This window comes from Symphalangus syndactylus, chromosome 16 (genome assembly GCF_028878055.3).
Source record: "Symphalangus syndactylus isolate Jambi chromosome 16, NHGRI_mSymSyn1-v2.1_pri, whole genome shotgun sequence".
Taxonomy (NCBI): Eukaryota; Metazoa; Chordata; class Mammalia; order Primates; family Hylobatidae; genus Symphalangus; species Symphalangus syndactylus.
This window is the reverse complement of record NC_072438.2, coordinates 65,448,244-65,471,922: the sequence shown is the minus strand read 5'-3', so window position 1 is coordinate 65,471,922 and position 23,679 is coordinate 65,448,244. Positions and strand designations below refer to the sequence as shown.

The window sequence follows — 23,679 nt, the reverse complement described above, 5'->3', positions numbered from 1 at the left end:
TGAGATACTACTTGACATCCATTTGAATGGCCATAATAATAAAAAAAAAAGCAGAAAATAACAAGTGTCGGACAGGATTTGGGGAAATTGAATGCTTGTGCACTGCTGGTGGGAACATAAAATGGTACAGCTGCTATGGAAAACAGTATGGTGGTTCTTCAAAAAATTAAGCATAGAATGACCAGATGATCCAACAATTCCACTTCTGGTGTATACCCAAAAGAACTGAAAGCAGGGACTTGAGCAGATATGGGTAGATCCCATGTTTACAGTAGCATAATTTACAATACCAAAAGGTGGAAGCAAACCAAATGTCTGTTGACAGATAGAGGGATAAACAAAATGAGGTTTATAATACAATGGAATGTTATTCAGTCTTAAAAAGGAAGGAAATTCTGACATTCAAGGAGAAACCTTGAAGACATTACGCTAAGTGAAATAAGCCAGTCACGAAACAGCAAGTATTGGCCGTGTGCCGTGGCTCATGCCTGTAATCCCAGCATTTTGGGAGGCCAAGGCAGGCAGATCGCTTGAGGTCAGGAGTTTGGGACCAGTCTGGCCAACATGGTGAAACCCCATCTCTACTAAAAATACAAAAATTAGCCAGGCATGGTGGTGCAAGCCTGTAATCCCAGCTTACTTGGGAGGCTGAGGCAGGATAATCACCTGAACCCGGGAGGCGGAGGTTGCAGTGAGCCAAGATCGCGGCACTGCACTCCAGTCCGGGCAGCAGAGCAAGACTCTGTGTTAAAAAAAAAAAATTATTGTGTGATTTCACTTATATGATGTACCTAGAGTAGTCAAATTCATAAAGGCAGAAAGTAGAATGGTGGTTGCCAGGGGCTGGAGGGAGGAGGGAACAGGCAATTAATGTTTAATGGATATAGAGTTACAGGTGGGAAAGATGAAACAGTTCCTGAAATCGATAGTGGCAATTTTGCACAACAATGTGAATGTATGTAATGCCACATTTTACCCTTAAAAATGGTTAAAATGGCACATTTTATATTATGTATATTTTACCATAATTAAAAATGCAGTAAGAATGTTAAAAAAAAGTGTTTGAAGAATTATAAAATCAAATTAAATGTAACAGTGGATCAATGTCAAACATCTAATATGAATAAAATAATAAAAAATCCATTTGAGAAATATAAGCACAACTCTCACTGACTTTTTTTTTTTTTGACAGATAGGGTAAATAAAAATATTTTGAGTGGTTTTCATTGCGATGACGATGGGGAAATGACGAGAAGCGCATTGTGTGGTAGGATCACCTTGGGGGATGTTTTTTTAAAGCAACACTTGCTGTGTGGCCCAACCCACCCTGCTGTGCTCCTCTCAGGGGTCTTTAGGGAGACTCACCAGCCCAGCCAGCCAGCCAGGGGTGCAAGGGGAAGGGTGTGGCATCCTGTGGTGTATTCAGAAGCAAACGTTGTTAAAAACCAGTGGGATCCTGGATCTGTCTTACTCTTATCCTCACATCTTCCTTGATCAATTACTACCAAAAGAGTGGCAGAAATTCAGTGGCAAGGATGGGGGCAGCTTTTGGAGGGGGTACCCTGATTTAGCACGAGTGAATGGGATTGGAGTGCAGATGTTGGTTGCTTGTCTATAAATTATGCCCATGTATATGCCAAAAAGATACTTCCATGTATCAGAACCTGTGAATGTGACCTTATTTGGAAAAAAGGTCTTTGCAGGTGTAATTAAGGATCATGCAACGGAATCATTCTGGGTTATGTAGGTAGCACTACATCCAGTGACAAGTGTCCTTAGAAGATACAGAAGAAGAGAAGACAGCAGAAGAGGACAGGGCCATTTTACAAGAGAGGTAGAGGTTTTAGTGATGCAGCCACAAGTCACGGAATCCCTGGAACCACCAGAAGCTGGAAGAGGCCAGAAACGAATCCTCCCACCACGCCTCCAGAGGGAGCATGGTTCTGCTGACACCTTGAGTTTGGACTTCTGGCCTCCAAAACTGAGGGAGAATAGATTTCTTTTGTAAGCTACCTAGTTTGTGGTACTTTGTTACAGAAACCACAGGAAAATAATACATGCCCTTACAAAACTCCCAAATTAACCTTTTTTCGTGTGTGTGTATGATACAATTTTTAATATTGTGTATATTTTTATTAGCATATATTAGAAATCTCTAATATAAAAATAGTGGTATGCATGTTGTTAAAATTCTACCCGCAGCTCCCTCCTTTGTTCACTCTTTTGTTTATTTGTTTTTAAATTTTATTTTAAGTTCTTTCTGGGATACATGTGCGGGATGTGCAGGTTTGTTACACAGGTAAATGCACGCCATGGTGGCTTGCTGCACCCTTCAACCCATCACCTAGGTATTAGGCCCCACATGCATTAGCTATTTATCATGATGCTCTCCCTCCCCCTGCCCCGCAACAGGCGCCAGTGTGTGTCGTTCCCCTCCCTGTGTTTGTGCTGGATTTCTACAAATATCCAACAGTCCATGTGGATGAAGTTGAGGAAGAAGGGAAGAAAGACTGCTTCTTGATCATTTTTTGCTGCTCCACCATTTGTTGCCATATTAGAGGTGACATCCCAGCTGGGATTATCCCTGGCTTGGAACGACTGAGTTGGGGATTAGTCACAGGCAGCAGGTGAGTTTGGTGGCATTTCACCTGCACTTAGAAGCAAAGTCATCCACTGCTCTGACCAACTCACAAGGCACAGGCTGCAGCAAGGTGATTAACAAGGTTATGTATTGGATTTATATAGCTGTATGGTTTTCCTGGTTTCTTATCTGTTTAGAGAGGCTGATTAGTAGAGGTAGAAAAACAAGACAGCCACTGAGCTTTCCAAATTTATCAGAGAAACCCCAGACCAGCTTCTGATGGGGGAATATTACTTGACTTCCAGAGCTTCCCACTGGATTTTCGTTCCTGCCCAAAGACATTCTTGGTTTATTCTTAGTGACCAACAGAGAGCATTCCAACAATCACTTCTTATCAGTCGGCAACTATATAATAAACACCTGGGACATGTTTGGCCCTGGGCTTTGGTAAGAAAGGAGACAAATGGGCCTCAAAGGTAGAACAATTTCAATTGGAAGCCTGTACAAGGTTTAGAAGCACATGTTTGAGAAACAAAAAAATCCTTAAACATTAGTGAACCAAGGTCCTTCATTTTACAAAAAAGAAACTGCATAAGGGATCTGTCCAAGGTCACACAGTTGGGCTAAAATCTGGGTCTCTCCCTTGCTCATCCTCTGAGCTTTCCACTGCGCTATGCTGTCTGACCTGTGGGGTGCCAGCTTCTACAGCAGCTTGCTCTTAAAAAACAGTCACAACAAGAACAGAGGGCAACCCTGATTGCCTTCTGGGCCAGGTGTTGTGCTAGGAGCTTTTCAGGGATCACCTCATAACAGGTCTATGGAGACGTTACTATTATCCCCATTTGACAGATAAAGAAACTGAGTCATGGAACCATTTGGGAACTCACCCAAGGCCCACAGCTGGTGCGTGGCAGAGACCACCTTCAAGCTCAGGATCTTGATTCTGGAGTCACAGTCTTAACCGCAACCTCCGGAACCACAGCCCAAACCCGCCAGCGAGCCATGGTTCACCCTCTTCAATTTCTTGTAGAAATGTTCCTTTAGAGCAGCCTCTAGTAACACCTCACACAAGTGAAATATCATTTCTACATCCCTGACCTCTCTCTCGTTAACATATTGTGAAAATGTGGTTTTTAAAGCACATTGAGGCTGGTAAAAGCTTCAAAGCCACCGCCTGCACTTACTCTTTGGACCACTAGATGTCAGTGTGATTGCTCTATGAAGCAGCCATAACTTGCAAGGTGCAGCATTGCACCAGAAATCAGCTGCAGGGAGCTTCCAAGCCTCTGGACTCCAGCAGAAGCTGGGGGCAATTTGAAGCCCAATGATAGTAAACAAATGATGGACATGACAGTCAGGCAGTGTGGATTTCAACCTTTACAATAATTTCTCAAGGGAACTGGAAACCTTTTTAGCCTTTCCTTTTTGAAACAGATGGTCAACTTTTCCATGGGGTGCCTTAAGTGCACCATAACTCCTTTGATATTCAGGATCCCCTTTAATGGCACATCATAAAGCATGTGGTTTTATTGGAAAGAGCACCCTTATCCTCCTCCCCCTCACCTGTCACTTATGATTAATTACTTAAGGCATTGGACTATTTGAAGTGTGTGTGTGTGTCTCACCTTGCATGGGGACGTTTTGCTCTACCTAAAACCTTCGGTGGCATTCCCATAGCATGGGCAGAAAAGCACAGCCACTACTTCACCCTTCCGGCGATAAACCCATCTGTTTTCCACATGGAATTATTTGTATTTAATGCAAAAATATTTAAAATGGTGAATGTTAATAATCTATTATTTTACATTAGTATTCAAAAAGTGTATATAGTTTTATCCCCTCAACAACTCCATGAGATAAGTTCTATTATTATCCCCATGTTTAGATGAGAAAACTGAGACACAGAGAGGTTAAGTGGCTCTCCCAAAGTCACACAGCTAATAGAAGGCAGAGTCAGAGGCCCATTTCTATTAATTACTTCACCGCAAATCAAGTTAAATGGGGGGAAAAGACTTTGTGAATTTTTCAGAAGAATCAGCAATGTATACAAGAGAGCCAAAGGCTCCGATGACAATTTGGAGTTGCTGGTTGCTTTGAAAGGCCTCCTTGGCTGATCTGCAGCTGTTTGTCATCATTTATCCAGTTTGCCAGGATTCCTTCTGAGAAGGCATAATTGATGGCAGTATCGTCCCTCTCTTTAGTCTACGTAGAAATCTCATGTGAATCCTCACCTCCTGACAGGTTTGGAAGAAATTGAAAGTTACTCTTTCTCATCAAAAGGATGGACACATGTTTGTTAGGAACCAGGATGAAATAAATCATCTGTGCCCAGCTCTGTTGGCAATAAAACCCTGTTTCTGGTTTCACTGCAAGACATTATTTAACGCTAGTGGCACCAGAGGTTCCAACAAGAACACATGAGAAGCCTTATCCAGTTACGAAAGAGCAAGTGACAGACACATTCCCGGCCACATTTTTATCTGCTTATCATCCTTTTGGCTACTCAACTACAAAGGCTGAGTTTTAGTGTCTCCTGTTCATCTCTTTTGCTATTTTCCAACAGAACATGCGTTTCCTTCAGTTATTCAGCTAGCACAGTCTGTGCTGCCAGAATTTGGAAGTGGTGCTTTTTTCCTGCTATAAAAAATTACACATTTATTTGAAAGAAGAAACCGAGGCATAGCTGTTACCTGACTCCTGCCGAAGGCGGCAGAAAGATGGCCTCCTTTAGTGGATCTTCCTGGGCCAGGGTCTGGGCCCCACTCACTTCTGGCTGTTGCATCTGCTCTGCATGTGGAACTCAAGAACTGCGGAGCTTTCTGATGCCTGGCAGGGTTTTGTCCAGGACAGTGGTTGAGTGAGCCACACCTCCCTCCCCCGACCAGGCAAACTTAGACAAGAAAAGTTCTATTGTGCCCTCAGGGTATTGAGTAAGAAGGAGGAGAAAGGGGAACTTAAAAGTGTCTGCTCAGCCTGGATACTTCTGTTAACATTCCCACCAAGCATGTGATATTTAAAAGGGTAAAACCAAAACAAGGTTCTCCTGCCTGCCACCATGTTTATTCAAGAGGAAGAAGCTGTAAGTTCTTTGGACTCATAATCTTCCCACACACCCAGGAGTGTCACCTGCAATGGGGACCAAAGGGGGATGCTTACAATTAGAAAGGTCCACGGGAGCATGTGGAATATTTGGAACCTAATTGCACCTGAGTTCAGAAGGTAAAGTGGGATGCTTGACCATATCAACTGAAGAGTGGTCACTCATGTGCTGGAAAGCCCACTAGACTCACTCTGTCAGCTCTCTGTTAGACTATTCTTCAGGCTGGAAGAAATGGAGTATTTAGATGATAATCCATGTGAAAAGACTACCAATGCGGCTGAGCGTAGTGGGTCATGCCTGGAATCCCAGTACATTGGAAGGCTGAGGCAGGAGGATTGCTTGAGACCAATCTTGACAACATGGTGAGACCCTGTCTCTACAAAAACAAAAAAAAATTAGCCAAGTGTGATGGTACATGCCTGTAGCCCCAGACACTTGGGAAGCTGAGGTGGGAGGATTTCTTGAGCACAGGAGTTCAAGGCTTCAGTGAGCTATGATTGCACCACCATTGCACTCCAGCCTGGGTAACAGAGCAAGATTCTGTCTGAAGGAAAAATAAAAGAAGAAGAAAGAAAGACAGAAAAAAAAGAGAAAGAAAGAAAGAAAAGAAAAGAAAAAAGAAAAGAAGAGAAAAAAGAAAAGACAAGAAAAGAAACCCCCCAAAACAGAGGCTACCATTGGGACTAAATGAGATTTTAACCAATTGTGATTGTGAAATTAACCTCCTCCATCTTCCTTCTACTCATTCATTCATAAACATCAGACACTTACTGTGTGGGTCAAGCACTGGCCAAGACTAGAAAGATGGACAAGACAAGGATTTTCCGCTTTGTGGCTTATAATCTTATAGACGTTATGCCAGAGATGGTCACTTTCCTCCCCGTAAGATTTTCCCTTCTTATAGAGTAGTAGGGTCAGCAAACTATGGCCCGCATGCCAAATCTGGCTTGTGGAATGTTTTGTACAGACCTCAGGCTAAGAATTTACATTTTTTAAGAATTATAAGAAAAGGGAGAAGAAGCAAAAGAAGACAATGATGACAACAATGATGATGACAACAATGATGATGACATGGCTGAGACCGTATATGGCCTGAAATATTTACTATCTAGTCCTTTGCAGAAAAAGTTTGCCAAAAGTTTAGGATGCTTATTCTATCCTAAGAGATCTCTGGCTTTTTACCTGGCCCACAGCTACACAGGGTAAGGCATTTTCTAGTCCCTCTTGACATTAGGTTTGGCCATACGGTTAAGTTTTAGTCAATGGGATCTATGCAGAAGGGATCTATGTAGCTTCTTGGTGTGTCCTAAAAGAGGGCCCCATCATGCTTTCCTTCCCAGCTGGCTGGGATGCTGTGGGGGCCTGAGCTCTTCTGATCCAGTGATGACTAAGGTAATACTCTAGGCATGACAGAGCCAGGAGATAGAAGGACCTGGCCCCCAACACATCTTCGCTGGATTTTGCTAGATGGTTATAAAGAAGGGAACAGGAGGACAGACATTTAACTTTTAAAAATCAGTGTTATGTTGTGTCTCTTTTGCTGCAACCAAACATGTATTATAACCACTATAGAGATAGACACTGTATAACTAACCATGACACACTGTGATGAGTATTAAGCTCAAAGTATGAATAAAGGCCTCTGGAAATACACGGGAATATGTAATTCCTTCTGCATGGGGGCAGAAGAGTTGAGGAAGACTTTACCTAACATGGGACAGTTGATCTTGGGCCATGAAGGAAGCCTAATTAGAATTTGGGATTACTTGTTTTTCTTCTCCTCTCTGCCAACCTCTCTCAGATGGCCAAAACAAAATAAAACAGAACAATCCACTGGGTGAGGTGGCTCACACCTATAATCCCGGCACTTTGGGAGGCCTAGGAGGGTAGGTCACCTGAGGTCAGGAGTTCGAGACCAGCCTGGCCAGCATGGTGAAACCCTGTTTCTACTAAAAAATCCCAAAATTAGTTGGGCGTGGTGGTGGTGCATACCTGTAATTCCAGCTACTCAGGAGGCTGAGGCAGGAGAATTGCTGGAACCCAGGAGGCGGAGGTTGCAGTGAGCTGAGATTGCACCATTGCACTCCAGCCTGGGCCAATAAGAGCAAGACTCTGTCTCAAAAATAAAATAAAATAATAAAATAAAATAAAATAATAAAATAAAATAATCCACCAAAAGCGAGCAACACGTCCTGTCTTCATGGAGTGTACTGCCCCCTCTCCTTTTTCATCTGGCTAACTCCTGCTCATTCTGCAAAGTCCAGTGTAGATATCATCTCCTTCTGAACTTTGTCCCACAAGACTGGGTAAGGCCTTCTGAGCTCTGGCGTCTTGTACTCTCTTTTAGTTGTTGGAGATATGTCTGTCTTTCTCACTAGATCTTGAGTTCCTTAAGGGTTGGTGGTAACTGTGGCTTATTTGTCCTGGATTTCTAGCTTCTAGTACATTGCCAGGAACACAGAAGGCACTTTATAAACATTGAATAAATTAATTTATTAGAGGCCAAGGGCAACTTCCTGCTTTGTGGGACTGCTGCTTTTTTTTAATGCATTTGTCCTAGGAAAGGGAAGGTGAGCCCAGCAATTTATATCTCTCACCCTCTGTGTCCTAAAAGTGTATACATTTTTAAAAGTTTGCTTTCCAAAAAGGCAGAAATGTACACATTTAGAAAGTTTTAGTTTAAAAAACTGAAAGTTTCATTTGATATGAATGGTCTCTATGCTTAGTAGTCTCTGAAAGGTTTGAAGATTTAATAAAAACAACTAAAATGCTATGAGGTGAGTTTAGTAACATGATGGTATGTTTCTGAAATAAGTGGAAGTACAGATAGTTGCTCAAATTTATCTTATTTTGAGCTTTTCTTATTATTACATAATAATAAACACTCATTTTTCTATTTTAATAAAATCTTTACTCACAAAGGAAAATTTGCACAATAATATTATTTGATTACAAGATGATGATGCTGATAATTACATTTGATTCTCCCCTTGTCACTCTGTGTTATGTGTCTTAAAATCAATAAAAGAGGGAGGGGAACAACACACACTGGGGCCTGTTGGGGGAGGGCAATGGAGGGGAGAGCATCAGGAAAAATAGCTAATGCATGCTGGGCTTAATACCCAGGTGATAGGTTGATAAGTGCAGCAAACCATCATGGCACAAGTTAACCTATGTAACACACCTGCACATCCTGCACATGTACCCTGGAACTTAAAATAAAATTAAATTTAAAAATAGAAAATAAAAAAATAAAAGCAAAAGCATTGCTTTTGATGCAAACCTATTTTACTACATGCTTTGGCTACAGGCAACCAATTTTCTGAACTGGCCAATTAATGTAAGACTTTTAAGACCCCGTATAGTACTAGCATTTTCCCCTATCATTTAGAGGAAAATATAAAAATATGAGGAGCATATTTTCCTTTACATATAGTCCTTCTTGAGATGGTGTTAACAGAAGGTGAAGTTCGAAAGAATTACTTGCATTATGTTTCTCAAGGAAATTAATAATGTAATATTAAGTTATTATTTGAATATGAAGTTTTCATTATTTTTGTGGCTATTCACTAAAGGCCTTCATAAATTACAGGGAAACCTGAGTAATTAAATTTAAAAAAATCATTCAAAGCCTTCTTAAATAAAGTTTTTCGTCTTACATCTGCTACAGAATCATAGCTAACACCTCAGTGCTTCTGGATATTTTATTAAACGTTTAGGGCTGCCATTCCCCCACGCAAGAGTAATTCTAAGCAAATGATGAATGTCTCAATGAGTAGCTCATTCTTTGTGGACATGAAAACTAGGTTTCCACTTCCCTATCTGGTGTAGCTCTGTTGTGCAATACAAGGAGATAAAACCCTAGGTAAGAGAATTAGAGTAGGGGTGGGTGTAGTAGAGATGGAGAAGGTCAGCTGATTCTCAACTCACTACTCCCAGTATCAAATATCCGTTTCAGATATAAGAATTTGTCTTTAAACCCCAGCCCAAATTTCCTACTGTCCCTATCTCATCCTACACTCCCCTCTTCTCCAGGTGGAGAAACCCTATCCTGTGCTGTCTGCTCAGTATAATGACGACTTTGAGGTGTCAGCCTGTTCATGCCTATCACTTGTCAATATGCTTGCTTCTCTGTCCTCTATATTAAATACTGTACTTATTGTTGTACTTACTAGCAGTTATATTTTTCCACAATTAAAAAAATGATAAAGTTAATATTCTCAAAGGAGTAAATAACACGAAGCCGATGGCCATTCCAGCCATCTTTCAAGGAAAGGTGATCTGGTTCTGGTGGCCAAGCCAGCTCTGCTGTGCTAGATAAAAGCCTGCAGTGACTTGCTCAGAAAACAAATCATGAATGTGTTTGAAAGTGAAATGATTTGGCCTCCAGTCAGCCTTTAGCACAGTCCTGATGGTTTCCCTTACTACAGGGATTGGGCATCCTGTAAAGACAGATGGGGGAGGGCTGCCACCTTCTGCTTGCTCACCCAGGGAGTGGCCTCCCAGGCTTCGCCACTGCTCCAGACTCATGAGCAGCAGATGAAGTTCTGATGAGTCCACGCCTTTCTGGACGTTTGTTGTTGCCCTGCCAACATATGTTGAGTTGTCAAGAGCTCTGTCTTTAAGCCAATCACATCCTGATCACAGTTCATTAAAGGTGTGTATTCCTCTAGTGAGCTCACTGTCTGTTGTCAGAAATCATTCAGTGCCCAAACACATTAGGATGAGAATGGACTGTGTAGGAGAGAAGAAAAGAAATGGGTTCTGCTTATTTTCTTTGACTTTAACAGCTACTTCCCCTTACTCAACTCAACACTCATGCACACATATCAGAGAAACATTACAATCTGCAAGCTGCAGGACTGGCTCCTATTTAATGTGTAAGAAGTGGCTTTTCTCTACTTTCCTCTCCCTAAATCCTTCTAACTTCAACCTCGTTCCTCTAACCTGCTCATTCTTCCTGCTTTCTTCCAAGTAGGAAACTACTTGGTTAACATCGGAGATTTTTCCACCTGCAAGCTTCTAAAATTCTAGAAATGCATTTATATTACGGAAAGTTATAAGGGACTTGAATACCTTCCAGAGGTTTTTGCTACATGGGGTTTTATTAGTGGACATAGTGGACAAAACCTTATAAAAGATGTCAGCAATCTTTAAGAAGCAGAGGTATGAGAACTGTGTCTGCTTCCCCACTTCGCATCCTTTAGTCTCTTCCTGATTTTCTGCCATGCAGAAGAGTGGTCACTGAAGATTTTTGGTTTTGTATAGCTAGCAGTAAAATATTTTTGAGTATGCACTGCAAAAATGTGAATATTTATTAATGAACGCATATATACATGTATGTATATATATGTGTGTGGTGTGTATGTGTCTGTTAAAACATTTTAATTGACAGAGCACTAAGCTGGGAAGGCTCCAGAGTTTTAGGTTTTTATGTTAGCAAACCAAAGCCCAGTGTAAACAATAAAATAAACTTCACCAATTAGAATGGCCAACTAACTTCTAAGTAAAGACTTTCCCAATCAGTTACTGCCAACTAACCTCTAACTAGTCTTTTTGCTCTAACCAGTCAAATATATTTTCTTTGTCTTTTTTCTTAGTGCACTTATGAAAACTCACTGCCCATGCTGCTGGGGTGGAGCTTTCTGAATCTCTTGTGGTTCTGATGCTACCCGATTCGTGAATTGTTTTTTATTCAAATAAACTGTTAAATTTATCTTTGAACAACATACACATATATTATGAATATACTTTAACCATTATAAAATGCAAACAAAAATAGAAAATAAAGGAGGAAGTTTTTAAAATATAAGATTTCTAACAATTTCTCTTCATGCCCAATGAACTGTCTTGAACTCTCCTCCTGAGATGTTCACTTTATTTTGGAGGCAACTGGTAAAAAGAGTGGAGAGAGAAAATCATGGCACTAGAAGTAGGCAAAGCATACAGGGATCTTTCAACAAAACCATAATTTTCACCACTGGTTGGTTCCACTTTTTTAATAGTGTTAACAAGTTCCTTTGCTCAGCATGCAAGTGTGCACCAAGCCCACAGTCTGATCCAAGGCTTATTTCATCACAGCATTTTGCCCCAGCTGCAGGCCTCTCATGGGTCCCTGGTGTACACTTCTGAGGGTCTCACTATGCTCTCCTGGCTAGGTAACCACATAAGAGACATTTTCCCCTGAATGTCCAACAGGCACCATCTACACAAGACTGAAATGTGAGCTGAGGAGTGGCTTTAGACTCCTTTCTCTGACTCACATGTTCGTGTGTAACCAGCGTGTCCTGTTGCTCCTGTCTCCCAAGTGTTGTTTGAATCCAGCCTTTTCCCTCCAGTCTCAGTGCACTACCTTCATCATTTCCTGCCTCTTTAACTGCAGTGGCTTCCGATGGAATTGTTCTGCCTCTAATCCTTTCTTTGCAGGATTGTCAACATGATCTTCCTGTGATCAACTGGAAGATATTTGCTTAAGCCTTTCACTAGCTAGAAAAAAAAATCAACTCTTTAAGAGTACGTCCAAGCGTTTCCTTCATCAGACCTTACTACCTCTTCACTTGCATGTGGCATTGCTTTTACTTCTCTCCCTTCATGTCTTCTTCCACATTGTCTTACCCTTCGTTAACCCACCCTTTTTCAAATTCAGCTAGAATTTCACTTCCTCCATCAAAGTCTCCTCTGACCCTTTGAGAGTATGTATTGCATCGTATGATAGCATTATACATCTTCATTCTACTACATCTTGTCAGGGGTAGAGTTCACTTCTTAATTTTCCCGTGTGTCTTTAGAATAGTAGTGCTCAAACTTTAGTGTTCATAAAAATAACCCGAGGAGATTAAAGTGCAGATTCCAGATTTAGTAGGTTTAGGGTGGTGCCTGGCAAACTGCTATTGTAACTAGCTCCCTCCTCCAAGTGACTTTCATTTGTCATTCTTAGAGTTTAGTACAGCATCAGGTGCTCAGGCCCTCAATCAATGTCAGTAAAAGAAGGCATTCTCTATCGCTTATCTTTCCATGCCTAATAAGAAATACACTAATATGGGCTGAGGCAAAAGCTATATTGACTACACTTTTGTCTGTGGAAATTTTGGTAGACTATATCTTGGTGCAGAGAACAAAACTCATAGCATAAATCTGGTCTTCAGACCTGTTTTTTTGCATATCTGTGTGTGCAAACACATATACATTCACATAAATTCACACACATGCACATACATTCATATAAATCAATTAAAAGTAGTTTGGAAAAGCATAAAATGATGGAGAAACTTTGTCTAGATTAAAATATACCAAAAAGATGTAAAAATCAAGTGTAATACATAACTCTTGGTCGGATTCTGGTTTGCACAAAAAAAGGTGATAAGATAATTTTGGTACAACTGCAGAAATTTCAATATGGGCAATTAAATGGTATGAAATTATTATTTTTCATAGGGGATGACAATAGTATTACGCTTAAACTAGAGAATGTTCGTATTCTTAGGAGGTGCATGCTAAGATCTGTGAGAATGAATTGTCATTTGCACAACTTGTATTCAAATGGCTTAGGAAATAATTTATATATACACATAATGTGGCAAAACATTAACAATTTGGCGTAAATCTAGATGAAGGGGTTATAGATGTGTGCTGTGTTATTGCTTAAGCTTTTCTGTAGATTTTAATTTTTAAAAATGAGAAAATATAAACACTAAAGTGATTTCAGGTAATGATGGAGATTTCTAGCTTTCCATGAAAATCTGATTCTCTGATGCAACAATTTGCTGGAGCTCTGAAAAGCCTCCGTAGTTTGCCATAAGGGCTTCCCTCATTGAAGTCACCTGCCTGAATCCAGTAGGCCTTTGGTTTGCAATCCATGATAGAAAAAATTTCAACTCCTTAATAGCACATATAAAGCTTTCCTTCATCGGGCCTCATTGAGTCAGAGCCTTTGAAATTCTCCTCCTGATTCTCTTTATAGAATTGTTTTTCTTGAATCCCATAAGATTGACCCAAAATGTTTTTCACTGGGGAAGAATTTTCACCTTGAGGGCCAACTGGGAACTGGGAACAGAAGGCTTGGATAAGACGTATACACTGTTTCCATTCTCGACACACATATAAAGTCCAGTGCATCTCTCAAAGATCAATGATCGGATTGGAATAAGAGATGAAAGACTTAGAGGCAAAGGATAACTTTTAATAGGAGCAATAATATTATTTCCACCTTCTAGGATCTGGGGTCCTGGCCATACAAATCAGGATGAATAGAACTACATTTGGTTGGTAGATAGATAAGTAACCTCAAAGGAAACACAGTGAAATAATGATAGAGACTGTCTTTGGGAAGCAATGCCAAGAAATAGGCCTGAGAAACAATTATGACTAAATTTCAACTTTATATATAATGTTTATTCTTTTCATATTAGAAAGACTTTAAGCAAAGATGACAAAATCCTTGCCAGTTCTTAGTGATGAATACTTTGTTGTTTCTTATATGTTCTGTTTTTTCTGTTTGTAAAATTTCTCAAAACAAACAAACCAAAACGTGTCTACACCTCATGGGACAAAGATATCCACAAAAATTTTGTACCATGGACATGCCAACTTTGGAAAAGTTGTCACCTACAGTAATGTGCTGTCAGTTTCTTTCCAGAACTGAAGGAAGTGGAAGTAGAAACATAAGTCTCTAGTTTTCTTGAATACTATTGAATATTAGGAACCATTGATTTTAATTTCAAATCACCAGCATCAACATTTTTTGATACTGTTATTTCCCTGTAATTCCCCAGTGGTTAAAGAAAGAGGTTAGCAAAAGAAAATCAAGACAAAAAAGTAGAAGATACTTCTTATATATAAACTTCCCTTTCTTTTTATTTTCTTACTCTGAAAGCTAATAAAGCAAGATCTCTGACTTATGATGTAATCTTTCCTCTTTTTTGGTTCTGAGAGCTAAAAATTTTAAAACACAATTAGAGTATTACAGTTGATGGCCCCTTTGTGGTTTTTACCTAAATACAGCTTTCTCTCACGATAAAATTAGGATGGTTCTTTTGTCCACTATAATTTTTTTTGTAATGCATGAAAATAAATGAGATAGTAACAAGGCTTTGTCTTACAGTGGCCGAAGATCTCATCTCTCTGTGTGAAGAGTATGGCTGCAATCCTAGGACTGGGGTCTGTTCTGATTCAATGTCCTGCCTTCTTGGCCAGAATGGGACTGGGACTATCAAAAGGAGCCTGGGACTCAGGACCCAGGGGACAGTGGATGAATCTTTTAGAAGACAGGGGCTGATACACCCTTACTAAAGGATCCACGTAAAACACAGTAGGACTCTGAGCTTGTTGGGATGGGATTGATGTCCACCATTCCCTGGTAGAGAAATGCAGACAACAAGCTGCTTGCACGAAATGCGCAGCTGATTTGTTCTATAGACTCATTCTCTGCAGTGTTAAGAGAGTGACTATAAAAGAAGAAAACCCGAGGAGAAATCAGCCATTGTCCAGACTTCAATAAAATGACAGTGGAAACTAGTAACTCACCTGAACCGTGTCCATTTCCAGAATTAGTTGAAACTCTAAATTCTTTTAAGTCTGACCAAGGCGGGTGAGTTGGGGGTACATCCTTTGATATTCACTTTTGACATTTATGTCTACCTTAACTTAGGGATATGATTTGACTTATTGTATGAAGGTCAAATAATGATTAATAGCTACCTTTATTGTGGGATTAACATATTCCAGGCAAGTTGCAGAGAATTTATATAGATTGTCTAGTTTAATCCCCATAATATTGCCAAGGTGATGATTATGCCCATTTTATAGATAAGCATTCAGGTTTAGAGAGGTAAAGTGAGTTGCCTAAAAGGCAGAAGAGGTCCTGAAACTTAAGTCTGTATGATAGCCCAGATCCACTTTGTTAGCTTCACAAGGCTTCACAAGAGAATAACCTGAGGGTAATTTTACAAAGTGCTGACACCCAGGCCTGTGTGGTTCAACTAAATCACAGTACTTGGGTGAGGTGCCTGGGCATCTGTATTCTTCAGAGCTCTCAGATGATTCTAATGGGCAAATCAAGATCGGGAATCTCTGAACTACTTTATACTGCTTCCAACATAACTAAACTCTTCCTGTAGTGAGGTAGGCAAAATAATGTCCCCATCTTCCAAAAGATGTCCACCTCCATATCCCAGGAACTGTGAATATGCTACCTTATATAGCAAAGGGGAATTTGCAGGATAGCAATTAGGTTAAGAATCTTAAAATGAGAAGATTACTCTGGATTATTTTGGGAAGACCCAAGTAACCATAAGGATCGTTATACATGGAAGCAGATGGCAGGAGGGCCAGTGTCAGAGTGATGCAGCTGAGAAAGACTCGATCAGCTATCATTGGCTTTTAAGATGAAATAAGGCCATGAGCCGAGGAATGCAGGAGGCCTTTGGAAGCTGGAAGAGGCAAAGAAATGGAGCCTCCCCCGGAACCTCCAGAAGAAGCGCAGCTCTGCCCACACCTCAGAGGCTCATTGCAGACTTCTGACCTCCAGAACTATAAGACAATAAATTTGTGTTGCTTTAGGCCACTAAATTCATGGTAATTTGTCACAGCATATATATATATATGTATGTATATATAAAATATATGTGTATATATATGTCTATGTGTGTGTGTGTATGTGTGTATATATATATATATGTATATTCTTCCACGTCCCTGCAGCTTCTCTTCTGTCTTAAACATGCTTACAGTCACTTTTTTTAAAAGTCCTATCACTATGTGAAAATGTATTATTACTTCAGTGAGTTGGCCTTACCTAGACACCCCTTCAGAGGCATTATCCACAAGGCTGATGTTGGCATTGCCGTCTAATGACTGAAACCCAGCTGGACAGGGTGCAGTTGAGAAGTGCTGACTCTGTGGGAACTTAGGCTTCCCTGTCTCAGTATACACACACACACACACATGCACACACATATACATACACATACATGTATATACCATATTAGTAGAGTGAATGGAATGAGCGATTGTACCAGGCCAACCATAATAAAAATGGAGCATAATCTTGTGCAAATATCTTTCCATTTAAAAAGGAAAATATACTAAAGTGTTATATTATGATATTAATGTTGATTAGAACAAGGAGGAAGAAATAAAGATAATGAGGAGGAAGAGCTATTAATCAAGACATATTTATTCCGGGAGGCAGTTTGATGGAATAGAAAAAAGTACTTAGCTCAGAGCAAAAAAAAAAAAAAAAAAAAAAAAAAAAAAAAAAAAAAAAAAAAAAAAAACAGCTGTAGCCATCAGCTTCAGCTGCTGTTGCCCTGAGATTTCTGTGTTACCTTGGACAAGTCATGTCCCCATTTCCAGCCTCAAGTCCATGAATTCAATTAGGGAACACATTCAAAAGCACCTGGCACAGTGCTTGGCACATGGCAAGTACGAAATACATGGTTGGCCCATCTTTTCTCTCTAAATGTACTGAGTACCTTTTGGGTTACCAAGCTTTCTGTTAGGTGCTATGGCGAAGTTGAATAAGAAAAAAATCTCTTCTCTCAAGAAACCCAAGGCTATTTGGAAAAACATATATTTCTGGAAAATTCATAATACCATGACTATTACAGGGTAGTGTATTTCAAGAATGAAATAAACAGCCCAGTCATAAGAAATTATTACACATTGGAGTGCTCCTGAAATGCTCCTTGAAGAATGGGTAGGATTTCGAGGGCTGACAGACCAGGAGATTAATGCAAACAATGGGAGAAAGAGTACTAATAAGGAGGTGCTCAGACACTAGTTATTTCTCAAAATTCTTATGTGGCTGGGAGGTGAATAGAGGTGCAGAGAGCTATTTCTCTTTCACAGAGGGGAGAACTGAGACAGGGAAGTCTAAGTTCCCACAGAATCAGCAATTCTCAGCTGCACCCTGTCCAGTTGGGTTTCAGTCATTAGACCACAGTGCCAACATCAACCTTGTGGATGACGCCTTTGAAGGGGTTTCTAGGTAAGGCTGACTCACTGAAGTAATAATACATTTTTACATAGTGAAGAGACTCAAAAAAGTGACTGTAAGCTGTTTAAGACAGAAAAGAAGCTTCAGGGGTGCAGAAGAATAGTATATCATCAAACTGTTTGCCTTATCTCTGAGTTCTTGAGAAATAGGTCAATGTAGAACAATGAACAATGGTGAACCTTCTCTGAACCAAAGATAAGAGTGGCTGAAAGAGCAAGACAGAAAGATAGCTGTTTCAGAACATGCACACACACATACACATACACACACACATGCATACCAATCTCCAGGAGTCAGCTTTGATCAAAATGAACATTGCATGTCTGTACAAAAAAGGAATATTTAATATAAACTTTTCTGGCATCAGTAGCCCATATTACCTAGAAATATAAGTCACATGAAACTAAAGAAATGAATAAGCTACCAGGAAGGTGAGTCAGGGCTGCTCTGGGCGCCACTCTACCCATTCTCCTTGCAATAACCCACAGACGTGCAGCAGGTCTCAGAAATTGTATTCAGGCTGCCAACAGACCCAGCTATCCTCTCAAATTGAAATTAAATCCTCATGTAAAGCCATTGTAAGTGTGACATTTTAGCATAAACATTTCATTTTAAAAGGTTTGTATGCAACTAGAAAGAGCTAGCAAATATTTGGCTGGAAAATAAATGGTTTGGTTTACAAGAAGGAAGTAAGACTTAGACGTAGCCCCCAAAGAGCTGTGGGTAATTAGTTGACTGGATGAAGAACCATGGTGAGCATCCTTAGCAGTGTCTCCTGGCCAGCTTAGAAACAGGGTTCTATTGGCTTTATTCCTTCTTCAGTTAATCATTGCTTACGAGTCCAGTTGTTTTATATTTGTACTCACCGTCTTCTAGAACAGTGGTTCTCAACTCCTTGGTTCCAAGACCATTGAATGCTTAAAAATGATCGGCAGACCCCAAAGTGCTTTTGTTAACGTTGGTGATAACTGAGAAAACTTTACTTATTAATGCATTTAAAATAACAATGAATCATTACATATCAACACAAAACTTCTATGAAAAATATAGTTTTAAAACCAAACTTTTAGTGAGAGGCATGGAATTGTTGTACATTTTTGCAAATGTGTTTAATGCCTGGCATAATAGAAAACAGCCGTATCCTGATGTTTGCTCTGCATTCAGTCTGTTGTGGCATATTGTTTTGGTTGAAGTATATAAAGATATGGCCTCATACAGACATGTAGTTGGAAAAGGGAAGGATATCTTAATAGCCTTTTCAGATAATTATGTAGTATCTAGAAAATTCCACTGAGAACTCAGGAGAAAGTGATAATGAAAAAGACAAGTTAACAGAGTAGTATTATTGTGTAGGTAGTTTTGACATTGTGGGTTGCCTGAAAGGGACTTGATGACTCCCAGACATCTTTGGATGACATTTTTAGAACCACTGCTCTGGCCTTTCTCTAGCTTAGATGGGGTTTACTGTTATCTGTGGCTAACTCTTTAAACTAACTGTGAACTCCACATGCATGATATCCAGGCTCATTTCTAGGTCTTTAAACAGCATCTTCCACTTAGTTCCATAGGCACTGCCCCATCACCACAGCACATGCGTCAGCAAGGCTGATTTCTCATGGAACCGTAAAGAGTATGAGAAAAGGTCATTCATCAAGGCTGTTTTTGTTTTTAAATGTATTTGTGTTTTTATTAAAATATTACTGATCCTTAAAATGCTTAAATCCAGGCAAGGAGACACATTTGTGAATCTTAGTTAATTTATAAATATAAAAGTATTTATGATTGTTTCCTATGGAGACCATGTCCTAGGCAATGTGATTATAAGATTTAATCAAATGGTCCTATTGTGTCAAGGAGTTCAGTCCTTGAAATACAAAGAGGCAATTAAAAATTACATAGTTGTGGAAAACAGTGGGGCAATTCCTCAAGGATCTAGAACCAGAAATACCATTTGACTCAGCAATCCCATTACTGGGTATGTACCCAAAGGATTACAAATCATGCTACTATAAAGACACATGCACACATATGTTTATTGCAGCACTATTTACAATAGCAAAGACTTGGAACCAACCTAAATGCCCATCAATGATAGACTGGATAAAGAAAATCTGGCACATATACACCATAGAATACTATGCAGCCATTAAAAAGGATGAGTTCATGTCCTTTGCAGGGACATGGATGAAGCGGGAAACCATCATTCTCAGCAAAGTAACAGGAACAGAAGACCAAACACCGCATGTTCTTACTCATAAGTGGGAGGTGAACAATGAGGACACATGGACACAGGGAGGGAAACATCATACACCAGGGCCTGTCAGGGGGTCGGGGGCAAGGGGAGGGATAGTATTAGGACAAATACCTAATGCATGCAGGGCTTAAAATCTAGATGATGGATTGATGGGTGCAGCAAACCACCATGGCACATGTATACCTGTGTAACAAACTTGCATCTTCTGCGTATGTATCCCAGAACTTAAAGTATAATAATAATAATAATAATAAATCACGCAGTTTATAAATACAAACTCAATAATCAATTTAAATTCCCTGGAAGAATAAAAGGTCAGTGTAGCTTGCAGGGTAGTGGAATTGTTTCCTGTTCACACCATAACTACCAATGGAGGCAAGAAATGATGACCGTCAGAAAGCTTGAGGTGAAGAGGGAGCTACAGATAATACCCCAAGGAACAGCTTTTTTTTTTTTTCACAGTCAGTGCAGGATCTTAAAAATGTTTTTCTTGAGAAATGAACAAAGGTGACATTTTTACCCTTTGGGCTTAGAAAGGGTTCAGCACACAACTCAAAAATAAATAACTCTTGGCTGATTTGATGCAGATGTCATCCACAGTTGTCCAAGCAGAGGCAGAGGGAGTGTCAACAATTTGCTACAGATTTACATTTAGCATCTTTGTGAATTTAGCAGAATTCATAAAATGTAGACTACTTTGTTTCTCTTCCTGCCAATTAAATCTTTACTTTTTTTTTTGTATTGTGATGCTAGACACCTGAGTAGATATATAGGAAGCTGCCATTTTTATTGTATAAACAGTCGTTAAGCAGTTTTTGAGCATGTATTTGGTGTTAGGTGTTGTACTGAGTGAATAAATGATGAATGAAACCTGTCTAACACATGACAACTATTGAACATGTATGGGAACTTGTAGCTAATATATCATCAGCTGCCATAAGTGAAATCAAACATCTTCTATATTTCTCAACAAAACTGTTGATAAGCTTCTAGAGCAGTGTTGTGCAATAGGACTCTTTTGTAGTGATAGAAATGTTCTATTTTGGTGTGGTCCAATATGGTAGCCACTGACCACATTTCACTATTGAGTACCTGAACTGTGCAACTGAGGAACAAAAATATTAATTTTATTTATTTTTAGTTAGTTAAAATTTAAACAGCCGCATGTGGCTCATGGCTACAGTATTGGACAGTACAGGACCAGGACCCTATGATATCTTTTAGTTTTCTAAATCTCTCAGATACTAGATAAATTCTAGCTGTGCCACAAGATTTTAAAAGATACTTTATATTAAATTCTTATTAAGGCTCAAATCTGGGTTAATGAGAAGATTAACACACTGTTTCCTTTGCTTTGAAGTTAAGGATAAATTTGAAAATAATCACTAGAAGATTTATGGGAGTAAATCCCTAATTTCAAGAGACCAGTATGTCTTGGAAAACCTGCTGGATGTTCTGGACTTTAATAGACTAAAGAAGGCATTGAGGTTTTTGATAATATAATAACTTATGAATTGGAAAATTAAGGTATTCAATAACTCCGGCAAAGAAGTGAAAGCAAATGCAGAAAATATAGGCCATGAATGTAGATCCAATTTCTGGGGGATAGTGTGATGTTGCACATGTGGTTAGAGGAATTGTAATGGTTTGGAAAAAATTCAGAAATTGAGATGCCATATCCACAGAGATATAGCAACACCTAAAAATTGTAGAGGATACAGGTTTTACAGTCAAAGGTTCTCATCATAGTTTAAAAGATGAAGACAAAGATGCAGGCAGCTACATAACAATGAAGAATCTGGGAATAACAAGAAACAATCAAAGGTTTATCCCAAGATAGCAAGTTATTAGCTGGCAAATTAAAAGACTGGAAATAAATGTTGTAAATTCAGAGGAAGCTAAGCTCACACTGGACAAGGGGGTTGAGATAGCTCTCTGCTGCTTAGCCAGTTTTTACCTTGGCCAAATTGCCTGACCTGAGTTTCAATGTTGTCATCTACAAAACGGAGATATTAGCTAATGTAAGGTTGCTATGAAGACTGGCACAAGGCCTAACATGTAGCAGGTACTTAAGACTACAAGACTACTCAAGTAGTTATGACTATTCACTACTGCCACCGGGAACTTTTGAAAGTTGCACAAATATAAGAAATGTACTGTTGGTGGTGGTAGGCAGTGAGTAAGTGAATTTAATTTGAATAGAGGTTGATGAAGGAAATAGTAGAAAGCAAGTTTAACAAGTAAGTTGGGTCCAAATAATCTCTTTTCTTTGAAATCCTGACAAAACAATTTGGGTTTGAATGTCATTGGTAACTGGAAACAATTGTAGGCTCATGCCAGAAACAGTAGTTAAGATAAATCGAGTTGAAAGGCAAGGAAGGCAGTTAGGGGGATGTTACAATAATCTAAGTATGAGATGACAGGCTTGCTGAAGATATTAGGTGCATAAATGGAAATAAAAGGGCAAATATGAAAGATACTTTGAAGAAAGAATGAATTAAATTTGGGCTTCACAGTCTGTGGGTCCAGGTGTCATAAATGAGTTGAGATTGATCCACTAAGGCCTTGGGGGCTGTGGGGAACATTCTAACCTCCATCAAGCAACTACTTCCCATCAAGATGCAAATAGCATTTTGTTTGCTTAATCAATAAAACATCATCATTTCTTGCACAGGCTATGATATAAAAAGTTATGATAATCACTGAACTAAGGTGCTTAGTGCCAGACTGGATATAAGGAAAGAAAGTAAAAAAGAGTTAAAATGACTACAATACTTCAAGACAAATGAGAGATACTGATGATGGCATAGGTGGGAAAGGAAACCCATCGGGAGAGATTTGTTTTGAATATTTCAGTTGCTGTGAATATGAAACATTCATACAAATGAATGGCTGGGAAAACAAGATTGCAGCAACAATGAGAGGTTTCTTAGGGATAGAGATTATCTGCATTGAAAATGGAAATTAGTCAATTGCATTTGGCTAAAGCATCACTCAGGGAATTTGGATTAATAGAGTCATATGAATCTGTTTCAATCTCCTTTCTCTTTAGGTCTGTTCCATTAATTATTTTCACCCTCACTTTAGACAAAGATATAGAAGCATTATGACATTTTCAAATCATACAAGTATGGGAGGAATAGCTAATACATCGGCTGATGTAATCAAAATTCGAATGGTTTATTGACCCCAAACTGAGAAGATACAAATGAACAAGTGCACACCACCACATGAATGTACTTTACACCACTGAACTGTACCCTTAAAAATGGTTAAGATGGTAAATTTTGTTAAGTGTATTTTACAATTTAAAAAGACAATATTTATTGAGAAGTTTTGCATGTATATGTGTGTATATATATGTACATATATATTATATACATATATACAGCCTATAATATATCTGTGAGTGTGTGTGTATGTACGCATATGTGCATAAAATTCCTGTAAGGATAAATCTTAAGAAAGACTGAGTGGGAGAAAGAAAATGCATTACATTTTTTTAAGTGAATTTTTTACTTTCTTCCTTTGAGTTTCTCCTAAAGAATTCACTCTAGGGGAAAAAAATCCCCCAGTTGTGACTTGGCAAAGATCAAAATAGTTAATTAAGGTGAGATCAATTTGTTTGCAGTACTTTTGTGGGCCAACCCACCTGCCTTCCAAAGAAGGGACGATAAAGAGCAGCTGCCATGTGAGAAAAAAAAGTTGGTGAGGACAATGAGGTCTCTGTAGTCAAATAGGGAACTATT

At 39.3% G+C, this 23,679-nt stretch overlaps 1 protein-coding gene across 4 annotated transcripts in view; it reads right to left on the bottom strand.

The window, feature by feature from the left end:
* Nucleotides 1–23,679, bottom strand: part of FYB1 (FYN binding protein 1) — a 176,119-nt gene that overhangs the window by 110,387 nt on the left and 42,053 nt on the right. For 2 of the 4 annotated variants that reach the window (XM_055246071.1, XM_055246072.1), the window contains exon 1: nt 5,272–5,392. The exons of the other annotated variants lie outside the window; for them this stretch is intronic. The gene's annotated coding sequence lies outside the window, so the exon portion shown is untranslated. Of the gene's footprint in view, nt 1–5,271; nt 5,393–23,679 lie in introns of those variants that run through there. 4 annotated transcript variants of the gene reach the window in all.